The sequence below is a fragment of the Geotrypetes seraphini genome, chromosome 9 (assembly GCF_902459505.1).
Source record: "Geotrypetes seraphini chromosome 9, aGeoSer1.1, whole genome shotgun sequence".
In the NCBI taxonomy this organism is placed as follows: Eukaryota; Metazoa; Chordata; class Amphibia; order Gymnophiona; family Dermophiidae; genus Geotrypetes; species Geotrypetes seraphini.
Genome location: NC_047092.1, coordinates 54,449,407 through 54,471,124, shown reverse-complemented (window position 1 = coordinate 54,471,124; position 21,718 = coordinate 54,449,407). Strand labels below are relative to the sequence as shown.

General features: G+C 40.9%; 1 protein-coding gene across 27 annotated transcripts in view; it reads left to right on the top strand.

Moving 5' to 3' along the window:
• Positions 1–21,718, top strand: part of FOXP2 (forkhead box P2) — a 979,918-nt gene that overhangs the window by 363,134 nt on the left and 595,066 nt on the right. The window contains exon 1 of one of the 27 annotated variants that reach the window (XM_033957738.1): positions 4,657–4,894. The exons of the other annotated variants lie outside the window; for them this stretch is intronic. The gene's annotated coding sequence lies outside the window, so the exon portion shown is untranslated. Of the gene's footprint in view, positions 1–4,656; positions 4,895–21,718 lie in introns of those variants that run through there. 27 annotated transcript variants of the gene reach the window in all.

Sequence of the window (21,718 nt, the reverse complement as noted above, 5' to 3'; positions counted from 1 at the left end):
GGCAAAGCAGTCAGGGTATTCTCAGACAATGCCACAGTAGATGGAAGGGGGGTCACCAAGAGTGCCCCATTGAGAATGGAGTCCCAGTTATTTCGATGGGCAGAAGTCCATCTGCAAGCACTATCTGCTGCACATGTAGTGGGAATGGACAATGTGCAAGCCGACTATCTCATCTGGCAGACCCTAGCTCTGGGGGAATTATCTTTCTTCCAGAAGGCTTTTGACAACATTGTGCATTGCTGGGGATATCCGACATTCAATTTGATGACATTGGTAGCCAATAAAAAGACTCTTGCTTCTTCAGCCAAAGATTCAAGCTTAGAAGCTTCAAGTTTATTAAAATTTGATAAAACACTAATCATAAATACTAAACATTTGACAATAAAAATTAAAATGGGTAACAATCAAAAGACTTAAGACACAATTTTACTTACATGAAAACAACAGGAAAATGGGGAAAAATACAATTTTAAAAGGAGAGTACAATTAAGGTTAAAAACAAAAGGGAAATAGGAGAAATCATATTGATGTTGAATATGAGTAAAAACAGAATATGGCGAGAAAGGAGCCAGAGATCAATTAGCAATCATAAGCATTTTTAAATAAGAAGCTTTTAAGGTTTCCCTTAAATTTATCTAGATTTTTCTTTGCCCTTAAATATGATGGTGACAAATTCCATATTGTAGGGGCTAAAGTTGCAAATGAAGAGGCCATACGGGTACTAATGATTTTTAGGGATGGAAGCGCCAGAATGGACATTATAGTACAACCTTGACCAGAGAAGGGGCTGTTGTATGTGTTTTTCCCATCGCCCAAGATAGGCCGGAACATTTGAAGAATAGCGACCCACCTGGGATTGGTAATTCTGGTTGCTCCAGATGGACCAATGTTTCAAACTGCTGCTTCATTCTCTAACAGTGTCCAGTGGCCCTGGGGGATCTAGACTGCTTTGGGCTTACAGCATGACTCTTGAGCACCTGGCCTTAGCATACAAGGGCTATTTAGAGGTGGTCATGGCTACCCTCCTAAGATCTAAGAAACCAGCAACTTTTGTGGCCTATGTTAAGGCTTGGAAAACTTTTCAGTTCTGGTGTGCTAAGCAGAATGTGGAACCATTTCAGCCTTAGCTGTCAGTGGTCCTAGCATATTTTAGGACAGCCTAGAGAAGGACCTGTGGTTGGTTTTCTCAAGGTACAGGTGACAGGCCTCTGTTGCTATAGGGCTTGATTGGAGAAAGTTTCTTTGGCCTCACGTCCCGATGCAGCATGGTTTTTGAAGGGAACAATGTGGCTATATCCTCCTGTGTTGTGGCCGTTCCTGACTTGGAACCTCAATATGGTTTTGTATTCTCTCAGGAAGGACTTATGTGAGCCCTTGCAAAAGGTGTCGCTGATAGATCTCACCATTAAGACAGTTTTTCTGGTTGATATAGTGAGGAAGGTCTCTGAGCTGCTGGGCCTGTCATGCAGAGAGCCTTTCCTCAGGTTTACAGAGGCAGGAGTCTCACATCACAGGGTGCCTTCCTTTTTTACCAATAGTGATATTAACCTTCCACATAAATCAGGAAGTCTGGCTACAGGTGTTGTTTACCATGGGTTTGAAGAAAAAGGACAAAGCCTTGGTGTTGGCTGAATGATAGGATAGGTCGTTTTTGTTTCCTTGAGGTAATGAATGGTTTTTGTGTTTCTGATCATCTTTTTTTTACTAATAAGTCCTAGCCATCGGAGGAAGCCAGCTTCTAAGGCCTCCATTTTAAGATGGATTTTTATGGCTATATTGGATGTGGTAAGCAACCAATTATTTATTTGAGAGCACACTCTATGAGGAGTGAAGCTTCTTTACTGGACTTGGGTTGGCCACTGTTTGAAGCAGGATACTGGGCTTGATAGACCTTCGGTCTGTCCCAGTATGGCAGTTCTTATGTTCTTATGAATCCCGAGAAGATTTGTAGAATGGCTACTTGATCCATCCTACATACTTTTATGAAATTTTACAGGGGACTGCTTTGGTTCATTCCACTGATTCAACATAGTAAATGATGGCAGATAAAGACCTTAATGGTCCATCCAGTCTGCCCTGTAATTTCATGATTAAATTGTTATTTCTGGGCTATAGACCTTAGAAGTCTACTCATTACTATCTTTAGGTTCCAACTACTGGAGTTGCTGTTGAAACTCACTCCTGCCTATCCAAATCATCTCCTTTGCTGGATTCAGGCCGTGAAAGTTTGCTCATTCATATTCTAATTAGTGAATCTCTGTATTCATCCCACACATTTTAAATTCTATCAATTTTCTTCTCCACCACCTCCCTTGGGAGGGCATTCCAGGCATCCACCATCCTCTCCGTGAAAATAATTTCCTTTCATTACTCTTAAGTCTAACACCCATCAAACTCAATGTATATCCTCTAGTTTTACCAGTTTCCCTTCTCTGGAAAAGTTTTGGTCCTATATTTAATACCTTTCGAATATTTAAATGTATGTATCATATCACCATTGTCTCTTCCCTCCTCCAAAGTATACATGTTGAGATCTTCTAGTCTCTTCTTGTACTTCTTTTGGTGCAAACCCCCTTCCATTTTTGTTGCTTTCTTCTGGACCACCTCAAGTCTTTGTATATCCTTGGCCAGATATGGCCTCCAAAACTGAACACAATACTCCAAGAGTAGCCTCACCAACGACCTGTACAGGGACATCAACACCTCCTTTCTTCTGATGGTTATGCCTCTCTCTTTAGGGCCTAGCATCCTTGTGGTTACAGCCACTACCTTGTTACACTGTTTTGTCACCTTCAGATCCTCAGACACTATCACTCCAAGGTCCCTCTTCCCATCTGTGCATATCAGCCTCTTGACTCCCAGCACATACATCTCCTTCAGATTCTGCTCCCCAAATGCATTACTCTGCATTTCTTTGCATTGAATTTTAGTTACCAAACATCAGACCATTTTTCCAACTTCTCAGATCCTTTTTCATATTTTCCACTTCCTTCGGGGTGTCCACTCTGTTACTATTCTTGGTATCATCTGCAAAATGGCAAACTTTTCCTTCTAACCCTTCAGCAATATCACTCATGAACCTATTTAACAGAATCGACACCAGCACTGATTCTTGAGACACTCCACTACTCATCTTTCCTTCCTCTGAGCAAATTTCATTCATCACCACCATCTGACATCTGTTTGTCAACCAATTCCTAATCCAGTTCACCACTTTGGCTCTTAACTTCATTGGTCAAGTTTGTTCAAGATTTTCCTATGTGGAATTATGTCAAAGGCTTTGCTGAAATCTTAGTAAATTATATCTAACATACTTCCTTGATATTTTTCTTTGGTCACCCAGTAAATTAATTCAATCAGATCAATTTGGCATGATTTACCTCTAGTAAATCCACGTTGTCTCAGATCTCGTAACCTATTAGATTCTAGGAACTTCACTATCCTCTCCTTCAGCAACACTTCCATTATTTTTCCAATAACTAAAGTGAGGCTTACCAGCCTGTAATTTCCCACTTCATCTCTGTGACCATTTTTGTGAAGAGGAACCACATCTGCTCTTCTCTAATCTCATGGAACCACCCCTGTCTCCATGGATTTATTGAACAAATTTTAAGTGGAGATGCCTGAACCTCTCTGAGCTCCCTCAAGACTCATGCCTTTTGCACTAGAAGGGAAGAATAGGTTCTTACCTTAATCTTCGTTCTAGTAGAAAGATGTGTCAAGATTTTGATTTAGTTTGCTTACTGTCTCAGCCATGTATGTGTTTTCTAGATGATTGACTTTCTCCTGTTGAACAGGTCTGAAGAGAAATCCCTGAAGGTCTCCACAGTGTCCACATATATCCTAGAGAAGAGGGGTTTGTTGTTTTCTCTCTATTGTATGGGAAAAAAAACAATGTTTTTACAAATGGGAGACTGTGGAAACTACATAAGTGTTAGTGATGGTTGCACTCAGGTGGGTGGCTGTAGGATTCCTCCTTGCTTTTATGTACTATTAGCATTAGTTTTCTTTAATGTTAGTTGATTAAGAGCAGAACAGATTTGTTTTTGTTGGGGAGTTCCCCGTGCCCCTCCTCTTTCTTTTTGCTGTTGTAGTGGCTTTCAACTGCTTTGGTACAAACTGAGGAGCAGAGATAGGAAAGGCGGAGCCAAAAAATATAAATGACGCTTTCTACACAAACTTGTGAGTAGAGGTTAATAATCCACTGGTACAAGACTTATTTGTCTTTCTACTAGAAAGAAGATTATCATAGTAAGAACCCAACCTTCTTTTTCATCAGATGTTGAGTGTATCTTCTAACAATCTATTTTATAGATTCCGTAAAGGAAATATTTTTATATGCCTCTGCTGCTCCACCTCCCAAAGAAGGAAGATATATTACACACCTACAATTATACCAACTCACAGAGCTGTTTCCAGAGAAACTTCTGTAGTGGATGTTACATCTGTTTCTTTGAATTTGAGTGAGATGATATTAGAGTTCTATAGGTAAAATACACTACGTAACAACATTTTATTTTATTTTTGTTCCTGGGTAATAAGTGTTTTTTCTTAATTACCTATGCCACAAAAGTATAGAAAATGGCTATCGTTCCCCTTAAACTTTGCTTTTGTGATCAGGACATTGATATTTTGAAATCTACCTTTTTTTTGCAGAACATTCCAGATTGATTCCAAGCTGAGTAAACTTAGGGGCCCTTTTACTAAGGCGCAAACATCCGGCAGATGCATTTTGCTACATATGCGGCCAGTTAATCAAGACAAGAGGGATAAAGTATTCCATAGAAAAAATGTGCGATGCCTTGAAGGCATATTTCGGCATGCCTGTTGGGAATCAAGATAAACCTTGGGCACCTTATTTTGCACGTGAGCACTGCCAAAAAAACTATTGAAGGTAAGACAATTTTGTTTCTTACTAGGATGGAAGAATTTTCTGCTATAAACTTTTTTAGAATGTTTAATTTTTAAAAATATTTAAATGTTATCATTTTCAATGTTGTTTGAAAATATATCATATATGAAATATGGTGTGAGAATCTCATACACCTTAATCATAGGTGAAATAAATTTTCAGTACAATAAGTGAGACATTCTAGATAAGTGGGTTGTATCCCAATGGCCGTGTGCCATATGCAGAAAAAAATCTTTTATAGAATGTTTAATTTTTAAAAATATTTAAATGTTATCATTTTTAATGTTATTTGAAAATATATCATATATGAAATATGGTGCGAGAATCTCGTACACCTTAGTCATGGGTGAAATAAATTTCCAGTACAATAAGTGAGACATTCTAGATAAGTGGATTGTGTCCCATTGGCTGCATGTCGTATGCAGAAGGAATCCACTCTAGATATTTCTGTGACTCTGCTTAACTTCACTGTGCTGTCTGTCTCTACCTTTACTTTTTCCCTTCTGTACCCATGCCAACAAGAGTGTGCTTGTTCTGCTCTCTCCTTTTATTGTTTTATTCAGTGTTTTTTGTCCCCTTTTTGGGATTTCTTTGCTTGGAGTGGTTCTTCAACTTTGCCTGTATGGAGAACACACAGACTTTAGTCTGCAGCTGACAGATAAATACCATTAGGTACCTGTCAGCCAGCCTGCATCTGATTCTAAGGCGCTTGAGGCCAACCCTGCTTTCATTCCTTTTGCTGGAAGAAACTAAACTAAACCTTAAGCTTATATACCACATCTTCTCTAAAAGGATAGAGCTCGGCACAGTTTACAAGAGTTTTAAAGAGATGAAAATATAATAAGAATTAGTGATTATATAGAGAGCAGCAGAATTTACATTTTTGAAAATAGCCATGCTTTCAGATGTTTCCGAAATAATTGGAAAGAGCCCAAGTTACGCAGCTGGACAGGAATGAAGGTTCAAACGCGGGCTGTTTGGCACACCTAGGAGACATGGCAGTATCCCATAGGGTGCTGGCTGCATTTCTCACCTCCACCCATTTCTGAGCACATCCATCGGTCTGCAAGTGTGGACGTTTAGTCAGGCACCGAGTTTGACTGGCAGCCCAAGAATCAGCACCGATGAGGCATTCCAAGCATGAGGCAGTGATTCTTTGATTCCAACTACTGTAAGAGAGTTCATGCAGGCTGCAGCAAATTGCCAGCACAGGTCACAGTGAGTAAAGGCTGTCAACCTGTGAGGTGGATCGGTGTGGTGTGTGTGTGTGTGTGTGTGGGGGGGGGGGGGGGTCTGAATTTCCGAGTTTTGAAGGTTTCTACATGTTCCCCCACATGAAAAATACTAAAATTGCCATTTTTAAACTTTGCTCACTGTGATAAATATTGCAATTTTGGCACAAATTTCTTAATAGCAGCCATCTTGTATTTATAGCAATCTGTTTTCCAAAGGCTCCCTGCTTCTTCAAAAATTCATTTTTTTGCCTCAAAATTTGTTGGGATGGAGTCCTTGGGCTCTCCTAGTGTGAATTCTTGCCATGATTGCACACTTTTAATGCCTCAGGAGCATCCTTGTGCCACATGCCGCGTGATGCAGCTGGGAGAGGTTGCGTCAGAGGAGAAGCTTCCACCCACAGACACACACTACTGCTCGCAGGCTCCGATGGCTTTGAAGAAGTTACTCAATTTTAAAAGGCGCTGCAAAGGTAAGGGGGAGGGAGGGAGATAGATAGATTTGGGTAGGTAGGAAGGAAGGAGGCAGGGGGCTGTGCGAGGGATGCCAAAGGGTGGTGAGGTGGCAAGAGGGAAGGGTGGTGGAGGAAAGGAACAGACGCTGAAAGGAAATGGGGAACAGATAGTGGGGAGAAGACACTGAAGGGAAAGGGGAGAGAAGATGCTGAAGGGAAATGAGGAAGACAGAATGGGGAGAAGACACTGAAGGGAAATGAGGAATACAGAATGGGGAGAAGACGCTGAAGGGAAATGGGGAAGACAGAGTGGAGACAAGATGCTTAAGGGAAATGGGGAACAGAGAGTGGGGAGAAGACGCTGGAAGGGAAGAAGACAGAGATGTCAGACTATGGGGGGAGCGGAGGGAAGAAGATGGGTGCCAGCCCAATGGGGGAGGGGGTGAATGGAGAGGCACAGTAACAGACTGGAGCAAATGGAAGACACGGAGAGAAGATGGACAGTGGATGAAAGGAATTGAATGAGAAGATGAGGAAATCAGAAACCAGACAACAAAGGTAGAAAAAAATTTATATTTATTTTATTTTATTTTTTTTTGCTTTAGGATAAAGTAGTATATTAACTGTGTTTATAAAAATTTATAAACAAAGCCCTGCCAGCTGAACATCTCTTGCTCTAGTTCAGCAGCCATAACTTTGATTTATCAGGAAGGAATGAGCTAAATATTGCAGTACTGAGGCTTGTATGGATGCTGCGGAGATAGTAGTCACGGGGACGGGGCTGGGACAGAGTAGATATCCTGAAAACCTGATCTGCCTGTGGCTCTTGAGGACCAGAATTGCCTATATCTGGTCAAGACCATTCTTCATCTCGTTCTGCTTCTTTATTCTAAAGAACTTGGAGGTTTAGGAGTGGTTGTAGGGGAGGAGGAGCCTACTACACATCCTATTTAAGGATGCTTTAACTTTCTGGCTTCCTTTGCCTTCACTAAGGTTTATCTTTAAAATTTTAGACCTGTTCTTAAAGCTTTCATCACCCATTCTAGACTCAGAATTCCCTACTGCCTAGTATTCTGGTCTGTGAACAAGATCACACTCATATCTTTCAGAATCCAATATGGATCTCTTCACAACTTACTTTTTTCTACATTTGGTATTGTTCAAATACTTATGCTGGGATGTGCCTTTGTTAAAAGTCTTTTTTCGATTCCTATATATATCTCGCTCTGCCGTCCGAGTGTTCCTGTTTTTTCTACCTGTTATACTGCTATGGAGCCATGCATTCAGTGGAATAGTGGTCTGGGGCTTGGGTTAGCTGCCTCACTGTCCTAGGGTTTTGGGTTTGACTCCCATTGCACTTTCTTCTGATTCTGGGTCAGTCACTTAACATATGTCCATTTTATTTCTTACTCTAAAAAAAAAACAATAAACAAACAAACAAACAAAAGAGCATGTCTAAACCATTACTTAGTGGTCACGTGTAGTACACTGTAGACCGCCATGCGACCGACCATGCCTCAGCTCTCTTTATCAGTTGCAAATTCCTAAACCACTGAGGAGTTATGTTTATCAATGTCAGTTTCATTCCTGACTATCCATTCTTCTCTGTGGCTCACATAAAAAAAACAGAACTTCCCTTTTGGCTAAAGCTGGGAGCATGTACACTCTCTCACCTGAACAATTCAAAATGGCCTGATGGTGACTATGGTATGCTGAGATCAGGAGATTTACAGTCAAACTCTATCTGTTCTCTCACAACGGTACTGTCCATATCCTGTGATACTGGTTTTGTGGCTCGCTGTGACCTCTTATTCTTTTAGCAAGTCGCTTTCCACTTATTTCTATTATATTTGGCAACCGGCACACTCTGCAGTAGTTGCTATGCATTTCCTTTACAGGGCTCCAAAAGCTACTCTTTGCATTTTATTCTTTTCATTCCCACAAATGTCTGGTTTCTTCTACTCATAGTTCCTTCACATGTTTCCAGCTGGAAATACGGTTTCCAGCACTGTGTACTTTACATCATTTATCTGGCTTGTATTGCTGCAGTGCCTGAGAACATGGTACAAATTATATCACAATGATGGAGTAGGTCAAATTGGAGGGGGGGGGTCACCATATATGTTAGAGGGATATATCAAATGCTTATTATTAAACTTCAATTGAATCAAACAAAATAAACATTCTGCACGACACAGATAGCAGTGTGGAATCCATATGGATAGAAATTCCATGTGCGAAGGGAAGGAATAATACAGGTAGTGTTATACTACTGTTCCTCAGGACAGAATGAGCAGGCAGATGAAGAAATGTTTTCAGAGATTAGGAAAGCTGGCAAATTGGGCAACATTATAATAATGGGTGATTTCAGCTACCTCACACATTAAAAACTTCCCAAAGAGCTAGAGCAGGAACAATATTCCTGATCAAAAAATAGCCTGTACTCTCTTCCAAAGGGTAGGGGAGAGGAGGCAATCTCAAGGGCAACATTGGATGTATGGCCATTGTTCAGTCTGTGCATTAATGCTAGAGACTTCTGTGTTTTTGGATGTGAGGATACACAAAACTATTCCTTTAAGGTCAGATACTTCCTGCACATCACGGAATGTCATCTGTGCCTTAATATGTCCATGCCAGTTGATATATTTTGGCCAGACATCAAGACAATTGAAGACTCGTTTAATAGAGCATAGACATGTTACAACCAAAAAGCTGATGGAGCCATTGGTTGACCATTGTGACGAGCTAGGTCATGATTTTGCTGCCTTCAAATGTGTTGTTTTGGAACAAATCCCTGAGAGTGAGAAGAGAGGAGATATAAAGATACAGTTAAGAAGTAAAGAGTAGCGCTGGATTTTTAATCTGCAGACATGTATGCCAAGGTTTTTAAACCTTGCTATTGAGTGTATACATTACCTCATTGGTTAGTTTCATTGAGCTGACGTCATGTTTAGGCAGTGTTAAATGCGACGTCGGCGTATGTAGCACATTAGAATGGGAGCAGCTGCGTTTACTTTCTCTCTGTTCTCCCCTGAAGACACGCTTGTGAAACAGGGTACACCTGTAAGGACCCTGGTGTGACTATTCATATTGCTAACAAGAAAGCTGTGATGTGGAAGACTGGTGTGACTGGAGCTCTGAAGAGTGGATTTTGAGAGAAGCCGCTTTGGGAGTGTGTGTAGCGAGGGAAACACTGCTGTGAATTATCTGTTGAGACGGAGGATGAACTACATGCTTTGGATAGGGAGGAGCCACACATTCTGGATTACGTTGGACAGCTAATTTGTTTTGCTTTTTGGGGTTTTTTTTTGGGGGGAGGGGTGATTTTTGTGGCTGATTTCTTGAACTATTTTTGATTTTTCTAGTGCCTCTTCTATATGACTTATTAGATACTGCTTCTTACATAGCAGCTTGATAATAACATATGGATATTAGAAAATGTGACTTATTGCTTCTCCATTTGCAGTGCTCCAGTATTGGTTCTAATGCTGGGGTTTTCCAAGTGAATTATTTGTTTTTTGATGCTAAGCCACACTTGCCCTGTAAGAGAGATTGAAATCTGAAGGAGCGTTAATCCTGAAGAGTGTTTGAATCACTGTTTTTTCATATAAATAATTATGTTTTCTTAAAAGTCCAGTAGAGTTTTTTTTAAACCTATGATTAAAGAGTGCTTGCTTGACTACTCAGCATCTGCTTGAATTGAGCATTGTACCGTATACACTTGAGGTATTTTTTCTCCACTGAGAGTATAGGTTATTTTTTGATTAGTGATTTCAACTACCCCAACATTGACTGAATAAATGTTACATCAGGGAGTACTAGGGTCCATCCAGTCTTCCCAATCTGATTCAATTTAATTTTTTTTTTCTTCTTAGCTATTTCTAAGCAAGAATCCAAAGCTCTATCCGATACTGTTCTTGAGTACCAACTGCTGAAGTCTCCGTCAAAGCTCACTCCAGCCCATCTACACCCTCCCAGCAATTGAAGCCCTCCCCAGCCCATACACAGACACATACCATACAAGTCTGCCCTGTATTGGCCTTAGTTCAATATTTGCTATTATTTTCTGATTCTAGATCCTCTATGTTCATCCCACACTTCTTTGAACTCCGTCACCATTTTCCTATCTTTCACCTCTCTCGGGAACACATTTCAGGTATCCACCATCCTCTCTGTAAAGTAGAATTTCCTAACTTTGCTCTTGAATCTACCACCGCTCAACCTCAAATTATGTCCTCTGGTTTTACCATTTTCCTTTCTCTGGAAAATATTTTGTTCTACATTAATACCCTTCAAGTATTTGAACGTCTGAATCATATCTCCCCCTCTCTCCTTTCCTCTAGGGTATACATATTCAGGGCTTCCAGTCTATCCTCATACGTCTTCTGGCGCAAACCTCCTATCATTTTCATCGCCCTCCTCTGGACCGCTTCAAATCTTCTTACATCCTTCGCCAGATACAGAACCAACAAGAGGGGGGAGCTATTTTAGATTTGGTCCTTAGTGGAATGCAAGACATAGTACGGGAGGTTACTGTGTTGGGTCCGCTGGGAAACGGTGATCATAACATGATCAAATTTAAGCTGATAACTGAAGTTACATCGCTAAAGAAATCTACCTTAGTGGCATTTTATTTTCTCAAGGGTGACTACAATAAAATGAGGAAAATTGTTAATAAGAAGCAAAAATACAATCGTGGAAGCCCAGACCAGATGTATTCCACATATTAAAAAAGGAGGAAAGAAGAGAAAACAAAAGCTGGTGTGATTAAAAGTCAAAGTGAAAAAGGTTTTTGCAACCAAGAAAACATCCTTTAAAGAATGGAAAAAGGATCTCAATAAAGAAAATAAGAAGAGACATAAGTACTGGCAAGTTAGAAGTAAAACATTGATAATGAAAGCTAAACAAGAATATGAAGAGCAACTTGCCAAAGAGGCAGCAACTTATAGTAACAATTTTTTTAGGTGCATCAAAAGTAGAAAACCTGTGAGTGAATCTGTGGGACCATTGGATGATCAAAGAGTAAAGTTTCAAGTTTATTTAAATTTTGATTGATCACCTAATCATATATTCCCATGCCATGCACAATTCTAAAAATAATTTATAACAGTATACAGGGAAACAAAAATTCATATAGCAAATACTTGACTTACAAGACAAACAGGACCATACACTAAGTGGGATAGAAATACAATATTCGGAAGCAAATGAGACAATCAAGGAAAACTACAAAAGGGTTTTTTTGTTTTTGTTTTTATGATGTCTATCAGTCAAAAGCATCTTTAAAAAGAAAGCATTTCAACTGACTCTTAAATCTATCAATATTTCTTTCTTCCCTAAAGTAGATTGGCAAGGAATTCCACAATTGGGGGGCCACGACTGAAAAAATGTATTATCTTTGTGTATTAATAGTTTTAAGTGATGCAACAGTTAGCAAATTTTGGTCATTAGATCAAAGTATTCTGGTGGAGTCGTAGGGAATTAGAATCCTATCGATGAAAGCTGGAGATTTATAGAGCTGAGCCTTAAGTGATAACAAACATATTTTGTAAATTATTCTTTACGATACTGGAGCCATGAGATTTTTTTGAGAAGTGGTGAAACATGGTCGAACTTTTTTGCATTCATGATGATTTTAATAGAAACATTCTGAATTAGCTGTAAACGCCTGATCTCTTTTTGAGCAATACCTTTAAATAAGGCATTACAGTAATCAATTTTAGAAATGATCAATGAATTAATTAATATTTTTAAAGATTTTGATTCTAACCATTTTGAAATTGAACAAATTTGCCGCAATCTAAAAAATGTTGATTTAACTATGGGGTAATCAAATTTTAGTCCTCCTTTCCACGGAAAGAGCATTACATTTGATTTGGTAATGTTAAGAGCAAGTCTATTAGTAGCAAGCCATTGATGTATTTGCTCAAGTTTCTTGGTAATTGAAAGAGCTTTTGAAGGATTCTCAGCATCTACTGGATATAAAAGTTGAATACCGTCTGTATACACAAGCGCATTAAATCTAATAGATTGGCAAAGGGTCATTAAAGGCACAAGGAAAATATTAAACAGGAGGGTGAAAGGATAGACCCTTGAGGAATTCCATAGTTTGAAGAAATTTTCTTTGAAATTGTATTATTAAATGAAACAATGGCAGATTGGTTTTCAAGATAGGAGCAAAACCATGCAAGAACGTGGTCAGTGATACCAATAGCTTCAAGGCGTCCGGGCAGGAGGTCATGATCTACAGCACAGGTGTCAAACTCAAGGCCCGCAGGCCAAATCCAGCCTGCCTGATCGTTTTATGTAGCCCACAGGTCTGATGCCCCCAGTGTTACCTTGTGGCCGGCTCCCTCCTCCTCACAGCCGCAGTGTGCATGGAGCCGCGTGCAGTGGCTCCTTGTGTGTCCCACACCTTATCCAGAAGGCTTCTCAGACAGAAGGCTTCCAGTTCAGGTGTAGGACACACGAGGAGCCGCTGCACGCGACTTCGTGAACACTGTGGCTGTGATGAGGGAGCCGGCCACAAGATAACACAGGGGGCCATTGGACTGCGAGCCGCATAAAATGGCCAGGTTGGAGCCGACCAGAAGGTCAGACACCCGCTGGAGGGAAGGAGACAACAAAAGGAAGGGGAATGATTTTATTTTCAAGTTAGTGTTTGAATTGTGAGCATTTTAATCTGCTGCCTGTCTTTTTGCACTGCTCAGGAAGAAATGCATTTGTTTCTTTTTCTCTGGGGGTTGTAATAATAATAATAATAACTTTATTCTTATATACCGCCAACAATCTTGCGACTTCTAGGCGGTTTACAATATAGAGAAGTGGTTTACAATAAAGAAAAACTGTAAATACAATAAAGAGAAACTGTACATACAGCGAATTAAAGGGTATAGCATTGTACATCTGGTAATTCCAACATTAATAATATTAACAACAGTTTGTGTGAATTGAATGGTGTGTTCATGGTTCATGGTTGTACTGCATGCTGAATCTTGAATCTTAGGATGTTTTTTAAAAATATATTAGTATTTTTAGTTTTTGGTCCCGTATTTGCATAGGGGTTATCTGTGTTCTGGTAGGAATGAATGTTGAGAAGCATACAGTGTGCTTTGTGTAGTTTAATTTTGTGGTTAACCATTACCATTATCATTATGTGTTAATAAGATTATATTGTGTGTGTTTATATGAAAAATGAATGGAAAAAATGGTGTTATAATTACTATTAATATGGGGGCGGGGTCTGGCCCGCGACTTAGCCTGTGTTTTGGATTTTGGTCCCTTAATATGATTGATTTTGACACCCCTGATCTACAGTATCGAATGCAGAGGAAAGATCCAGGGAAATTAAGAACACAGACTTGTGATGATCCAGATGGTAATGAATAACGGTAGACATGCCTATTAGTGAATGTTCTGAGGAGTGATATTGTCTAAAACCTGTCTGGTTTGGAAGAAGGATGTTTGTTTTTTTCTATAAATTCTGAGATTTGATTGAATTCAACCTTTTCTGTTAGCTTTGCACGCAGGGAGGATAAGGCCATAGCGGAGAAACTGAACAAATTCCTTGCTTCAGTCTTTACGGAAGAAGATGTAAAAAATGTTCCAGAATCAGAAATGGTTGTAAGGGTGATGAGGCAGAGGAATTGAAAGAAATCTCAGTGAACCTGGAAGACATTAAGCCAAGTCAACAAGTGAAAGAGTGATAAATCACCTGGACCAAATGGTATAGTTCAAGTTCAAGTTCAAATTTATTTGATAAATCGCCTATTAATAACATTCTAAGCGATGAACAATATTAAAATAGAGTAAAAGGAAACAAACAAATTTTAAAACAACTTTTAAACAATTTTAAGACAATGTGTTAGACAACAAATATTATTAAGAGACAAGTAAAAAGTCAAAGTGCTAGAGAATTTCTTTTTACATGTGGCTTAGTGACAAACATGATACAAAAGGGAAAAAGGGAAAAGTTACAATATTTTAAGCAAGAAAAAAACATTAAAGGATAAAAACATAGGGAAGGGGGAAGTAATTTTAAAAAGAGATACATATTAGTTTAGTCATTTAGTTATTAAAAGCGTCGTTAAATAAAAATGTTTTTAAAAGTTTTTTAAAAGAGAGAAGGTCTATACACCCCAGTGTACTGAAATAACTCAAACATGAAATTGCTGATATGTTGTTACTGATCTGTAACTTGTCGCTAAAATTGCCTTTAGTACCTGAAGATTGGAGAGTGGCCATTATTATGCCAATTTTTAAAAAGGGTTCCATGGGAGATCCAGGGAATTAAGACCGGTAAGCCTGACCTCAATGCCAGGCAAAATAGTGAAACAACTATAAAAAATAAAATTGTGGAACACATAGACAATCATGATTTAATGAGACAGAGTCAGCATGGGTTCAGCCGACGGCAGTCTTACCTCACTAATTTGCTTGACTACTTTGAAGGTGTGAATAAATATGTGAATAAAAGTGAGCCGGTTGGTGTAGTGTATCTAGATTTTCAAAAAGCTTTTGACAAAGTTCCTCATGAGAGGCTCCTGAGAAAATTAAAGAGTCATGGGCTAAGAGGCAATATTCAATTGTGGATTAAGAACTGGTTATCGGTCAGAAAACAAAGGGTAGAGTTAAATGGCCATTTTTTTTCAATAGAGGATGGTAAAATAGTGGTGTGCTGCAGGGATCTGTACTGGGACTGGTGCTATTTAACTTATTTATAAATGATCTAAAAATTAGAACTACGTGTGAGGTGATTAAATTTGCAGATGACACTAAACAGTTCAAAGTTTGTTAAAATGCATGCAAACTGTGAAAAACTGTAGGAAGAGCTTTGGAAATGGGAAGTCTGGGTGTCCAAATGGCAGATTAAATTTAATGTGGACAAATGCAAAGTGAAGTACATTGGGAAGAATAATCCAAATCATAGATGTTAGGGTCCATCTTGGGGATCAGCGCTCAAGAAAAATATTTGGGTGTCATTGTGAACAATACGCTGAAACTTTCTGCCCAATGTGTGGCAGCAGCCAAGAATGCAAACAAGATGCTAGGGATTATTAGAAAAGAGATGAGAAAAGAGATGGTAAACAAGTCTAAGAATCTTATAATGCCTCTGTATTGCTCAGTGGTGCAACTCACCTTGAGTATTGCATTTGGTTCTGGTCTCCTTATCTCAGAAAAAGTATAGCAACACTAGAAAAGGTTAAAAGAAGAACAACCAAGATGATAAAGGGGATGGAATTCCTATGAGACAAGACTAAAGAGGTTAGGGCTCTTCAGCTTGGAAAAGAGACAGCTGAGGGGAGATATGATTGAAGTCTATAAAATCCTGAGTTGTGTAGAATGGGTACAAGTGGATCAATTTTTTACTGCATCAAGATTTACAAAGACTAGGAGACACTTAAAATTACAGAGTAATACTTTTAAAACCAATAGGAGGAAATCTTTTTTCACTCAGAGAATAGTTAAGCTCTGGAATGCGTTGCCAGAGGATATGGTAAGAGCGGTTAATGTAGCTGATTTAAAAAAAGGTTTGGACAAGTTCCTGGAGGAAAAGTTCATAAACTGCTGTTGAGACTGACATGGGAAAGCCACTGCTTGCCCTGGATCGGTGGCATGGAATGCTGCTACTGTTTGGGTTTTTGTCAGATACTTGCAACCTGAATTGGCCTCCATGAGGATGGGATACTGGTCTAGATGGACCATTAGTGTGATCCTGTAAGGCTATTCTTATGTTCTTATAATGCCTCATACTGAATCTCCGATTCTTTTCTGCTGGACTAGTGAATGTTGTATTCCATCGCTAGCTCTATTATCTTTTCTTTTCAGTGTTTCTCTCAATTACTCTATTTCTCTCAATTTTTTTTTTTTTTTTTTTTTGTGGGGGCACCTTTTTTTTTGTAGCCCTGACTACCATTCTTGCTTCTACATAAAGACCCATGAAGAAACTCTTAACTAGCAGGCGCATTGCCTCTATACATTTCCATTATCCTCATCCTCAGCTCTATGGTGTTACATCACCTTCAGTTGATAGTTCTGGGCTCCGGGGTACACTCTAACCATTTGGTAGCAAGTATCCAAGCTCAAAGTGTAGGTCACTTTTAATAGATACATTAGACACATGAGGTCACATCCAAAAGGCTTTGCCTTTACTATCTAGTTTTATGGGAGTTTTTGTTTTATATTCTCATGTTTTTTAAAAAAAGTGTGAGGAAACTTGGAACTGCCCTCTGATCATTCTGCAGTTCACTTCCATTGGTACATGTGTTTTTTCTTGCTATACTACTCCACTATTCGCAACTAGATTCATGGTAACTCTTCTTTCCACCATTCCTTCCTCTAGTTTGGAAGTTGTCCTATCTCTCTTATTTGATCCTCAAGTTACTGAGTTACTACTCTCCTCTTCTTTTCAGTACAAGTTGGAGGTTATTTTCTGCATATAAATTTATATATCCCTCTTTGTTTTTCTTCCCTACAGGGATATTCAACATTTCTATTCCCCATTCCCCATTTTTAAAATTACTTAAACTTCTTTGCTGGTTTCCCTATTTTCCAGCGTATCTCTTGAGAAATACTACTCTCTTTTGCTGTCCTTGCACTGGCTTTTTTCTTTTTTTAAAGACATACCAGAGCTCTTTCACAGCCCTTAATAGGTACATTTTTAACATGTGGCTTTGTCCCATTCCAACACTGTTTCTTTCCATTTGCATTCTATAATCCAGGGGTGCCCACACTTTTTGGGCTTGCGAGCTACTTTTAAAATGACCAAGTCAAAATGATCTACCAACAATAAAATTTTTAAAAAATACAACGCACACTGTACGCATAGAAAATGTTAATTATCATTCCTATTCCAGGGTTTTTCAAAGAGGTCAAAGCAGATGACTCTATGCACTATCACCTCAGTAACAACCATACAAAAATAGACAAATATACCCCCCTCCCTTTTTACTAAACCATGATAGCAGTTTTTAGAGCGCAGGGAGCTGCGCTGAATGCCCAGCGCTGCTCTCGACGCTCATAGGCTACCTGCGCTAAAAAACTCTATTGTGGTTTAGTAAAAGGGGACCTTAGTGTAAAATATAGACAGCAGATATAAATTCAGACACATTTTGATCACTAAATTTAAAATAAAATCATTTTTCCTACCTTGTCTGGTGATTTCATGAGTCTCTGGTTGCACTTTCTTCTTCTGACTGTGCATCCAATCTTTCTTCCCTTTTAGCCTGTATGCTTACTCTCCTCCACACCTCATTCCCTCCCCCAACTTTTCCTTCCTCTCTCCCTGCCCTTTCTTTCTCTCTGCCTCCCTTTCCTTTTTTTCTGTTTCTCTTCTTTCCTTCTGTCTCCCTGCCTGCCCTTTTTCTTTCTTTCTCCCTGCCCTCCCCCAAGACACTGCCACTGCCATCGGGGACCAGGACCCAAACAGCCACCAATAACAGGACCGAAAGCCGACGCCAATAACACGCCCAAAAGCCGACGACGCCCCAACCTCTCCCTGCTTCGGCCGACCAGCATCGCGAGGAGCTGTTGGGGGAAATGCTGCCGGGTCCTGCCTTCGCGGAAACAGAAAGTAGGCAGGACCCGGCAGCAAGAAGAGGAAATGCTTCACTAACATGTCTCCCGCCTTAGCCCGTAGCGAACGCTTGCTTCAGGGTTCTCAACATGTGCGTGCTGGCTTCCCTTCTCCCCCCCCCCTGGACATAACTTCCGGTTTCGGAGGGAAGAGAAGGAAAGCCGGCATGCACACGTTAGAGCCACGGAGCATAAGTTCGCTACGGGCTGAAATCTCCAAGCCGGATTTTTTTGTGTTTTTTAAATGTTCAGCGGCGGCGGCAGCAGCAGATGACAGCTGGGCGGATCGCCCAGCTAAAAGGCCCTAAAGAGAACACTGGAGAGGAAGGCTGATCGGCCCGGTAGATCAGGACGGCAACACGAGTCTATCACGGAGCCCGGGATGGGCTCTGCGATCGACTCGCGTTGCCTTCCTGAGCTACTGGTCGATTGCGATCGACGTGTTGGGCACCCCTGCTATAATCCATAGTAACAACTTTATCTCCTAACTTGCCAGCTCAATCCACTTCTTCCTTCTGTCTTTGTGGTGTGCTTTTGCAATCTTCCATCTTTCCCTGACACCCTGATATGAGCATTTTAATTACAGAGTAATGTGCCACTCCAGAAAGTGTTATTAAGATAGCAAGGGCCATGTCTCGCTTATACCCTCAGGCTCGGGTGCATTATTTGGTTAAACAGATGACTAAATGCACACCTCTTCCCAGTGAAGGTGATGTGCTTAAAGATATGCAGGATCGTTCTGTGGATGTTTAGGCTTTTTGATGCAGCTGCTTTGGGTATAAAGGCTGTTTCGGCGGCATCCTTTGTCATATGCACCTGTCTGTCTTGATTGTTCACTCTGGAGAGTGATGCTGTGGCTCCTCCTCCTCAACTCTTTTTGGCTGGGAGTGATTATTTTGCTAATGCTTTATATAATCTGATGCGGATTCTGGCTAATATGTCGGCGTACTCCATTTCTGCTCGCTGGATGCTCTAGATCAGACAGTGGGCTGGTGATTCCACTTCCAAGGCTACTTTGGTTAGACTTCCCTTTAAGGGGCAGTTATTGCTTGGCATGGGTCTGAGAGACCTCATGAATTCTATGGTGGACCATTGCCTTAAGACCCTGCCTGATAGCAGACCCAGACCCTTTAGAGGCTGTGGATGCTAAAATTTTCATGGCTCTAGACATTCCTGCCTGTATGCGAGAGCCACATCTCAACGAATTTCTCAGAGCTCCTGGAAGCACTACTCTGGCTACAGGCAAATCCAGCTTTCCATCTCTCGTTCCACGCCCTCCACCAAAAGAGCACAATGATGCTAGGCTGAGGGAATAGCCCTCTATGAATCGGGGGCAGACTCTCAGCTTTCCTGACATCCTAGGTTTGTATTTCGTTCAACCAATGGGTCCTGGACATTATTTGGTTGGGCTATAAGTTGGAATTTGCCCAGCCTCTGAAGGATTGGTTTGTGGTCTCTCCCGCAGGATGGCCGGACAAGGCACTCAGGATGAAAGCCACTGTACAACACTTGCTGGATATTTAAGCTATAGTGCCAGTGCTGCCCGACCTCTTGGGCTCAGGCAGATACTCCATATACTTTATTATGCCAAAAAAATGCTCTGATGATTGCAGGCCTATTCTGGATCTTCAGCATGTGAATACAGCTCTCAGGGTTCCATACTTCCACATGGAAACCATGTGCTCTGTCATTGTAGCGGTGACCCCAAGAGAGTTCCTCACTTCTGTGGATCTTACAGAAGCTTTCATACAATTTCCAATCTTTTCGGCCTACTGCAAATACTGGCAGTTTAATATTTTGGAAAATAATTATCTAATCTAATCTTCTATTTCTGTGTCGCACATACCTAGGCAGGCTCAAGGTGACTTACAAAGAGAAGAAAGATGAGTGGAGAGGGAGAGAAGGGGAGGAGAAAAAAAAGGAGGAAAATTTGGGCAGGGGAAGATATGAGAAGTTCAAGTGTCAAAAGAGGTTGGTTTTCATTTTTTTCCGGAATTTGGTATAGTTGGGTTCTGTTCTGGTCATTTCAGTGAGGTCATTCCAAGTTTTTACTCCTAGGAAGGTAAGCATGAAGTGAAAAATTCACTTGCATTGGAGATTCTTTATTGAGGGAAGGTTTAGTAGTATCCTGTTAAGTGTTCTGTGAGAGGTAGACCATGCCTTTGAGAAGAGTTGGATGAGTGGAGCTGCTGAGTTTCTGTGAATTATTTGGTATATGATGCATGAATTTTTAAATTTTATTCGTGATGGGATGGGTAACCAGTGTAGTTGCCTGATGAAGTCTGATATCGAGTTGTTCTCAGCTCTGCCCTTTAGGCTAGCCACAGTTCCCTGTAACTTCATCAAGGTGATAAGGTGGTCATGGCAGCTTATTTATGGAAAATGGGTCTGCAAGTACACCTTTACTTGGATCACTGGTTCATCAGAGCTCCCTCATCCGAGAGTCGACACACTGTGGATCAGGTGATCCAAGTTATGGAGGACCTGAGCTAGTCTGTAAACTATAGAAAGAACAATCTGAGTCCCACACAGTCTCTGGAATATTTGGGTGTTCTGTTCGACATGGTAGCAGGCTGCGTCTGTCTTCCAGCTGCATGCAGACAGAAGCTATGTTCTCAAATGTCTACTCTTCTGGAAAAGCCAGCTCCATTGGCGTGGGATTATGTGCAGGTTCTAGGGTCCATGGCAGCCACGTTGGATGTGGTCCCTTGGGCAAGGGCGCATATAGCCCTCTCCAGCATGCCTTACTCTCTTGCTGGGCTCCACACAAGAATTCATTACAGACCTGTCTTCCCTGGACTCTGGAGGTTTGGGCCAGCAAGGCTTGGTGGCTTTCCCTCAGACTCTCTGCAGGTACGTGTCTCTGCGGATTGCCTCCTGGGTCGTGGTGACGCCAGATGCCAATCTTAAGGGCTGGGGAGCCCACTGCAATTATTGTCCCATTCAGGGATGTTGGATTGTCTCCCAAAGGAAAGGGTAAATCAACCGGCTGGAGCTGAGAGCCATTCGGATGGCTCTGGTGTGTTTCCAGAAGATTATACGGCAGGTAGGGCCACACAGTCAGTGTCTTCTCTGACAGTATGACAGCAGTATACTATGTCAGTTGCCATGGAGGAACCTAGAGCACCTCTCTGGCTCAGGAGGCTCACCTTCTCTTTCTGTGGGCGGAACATCACCTCCAGGTGCTTTCAGCGGCACATGTGGCAGGAGTTGACAGTGTTCAAGAAGGACTTTGGATCCGTACGAGTAGGAGCTGTCCTCGGTGGTTTCCAAGCTATTGTGCAACACTGGGGTTGGCTCTGCTTCGACCTCATGGTCACGGCACAGAACAAGAAGGTGACTCGTTTCTTCAGTCACAGATCCAAGCCTAGCATCAAAGGCCTAGACTCTCTTGTGCAGCCATGGCCACAGGGAGTTCTGATGTATGTTTTTCCTCCCTGGTGCATGATAGGTTGTGTCCTCCACCAGATTGCAACTCATCCGAGAAGGGTCTTTTTCATGGCTCCAAACTGGACTTGCAGACCTGATGCATTTTTACATATGTC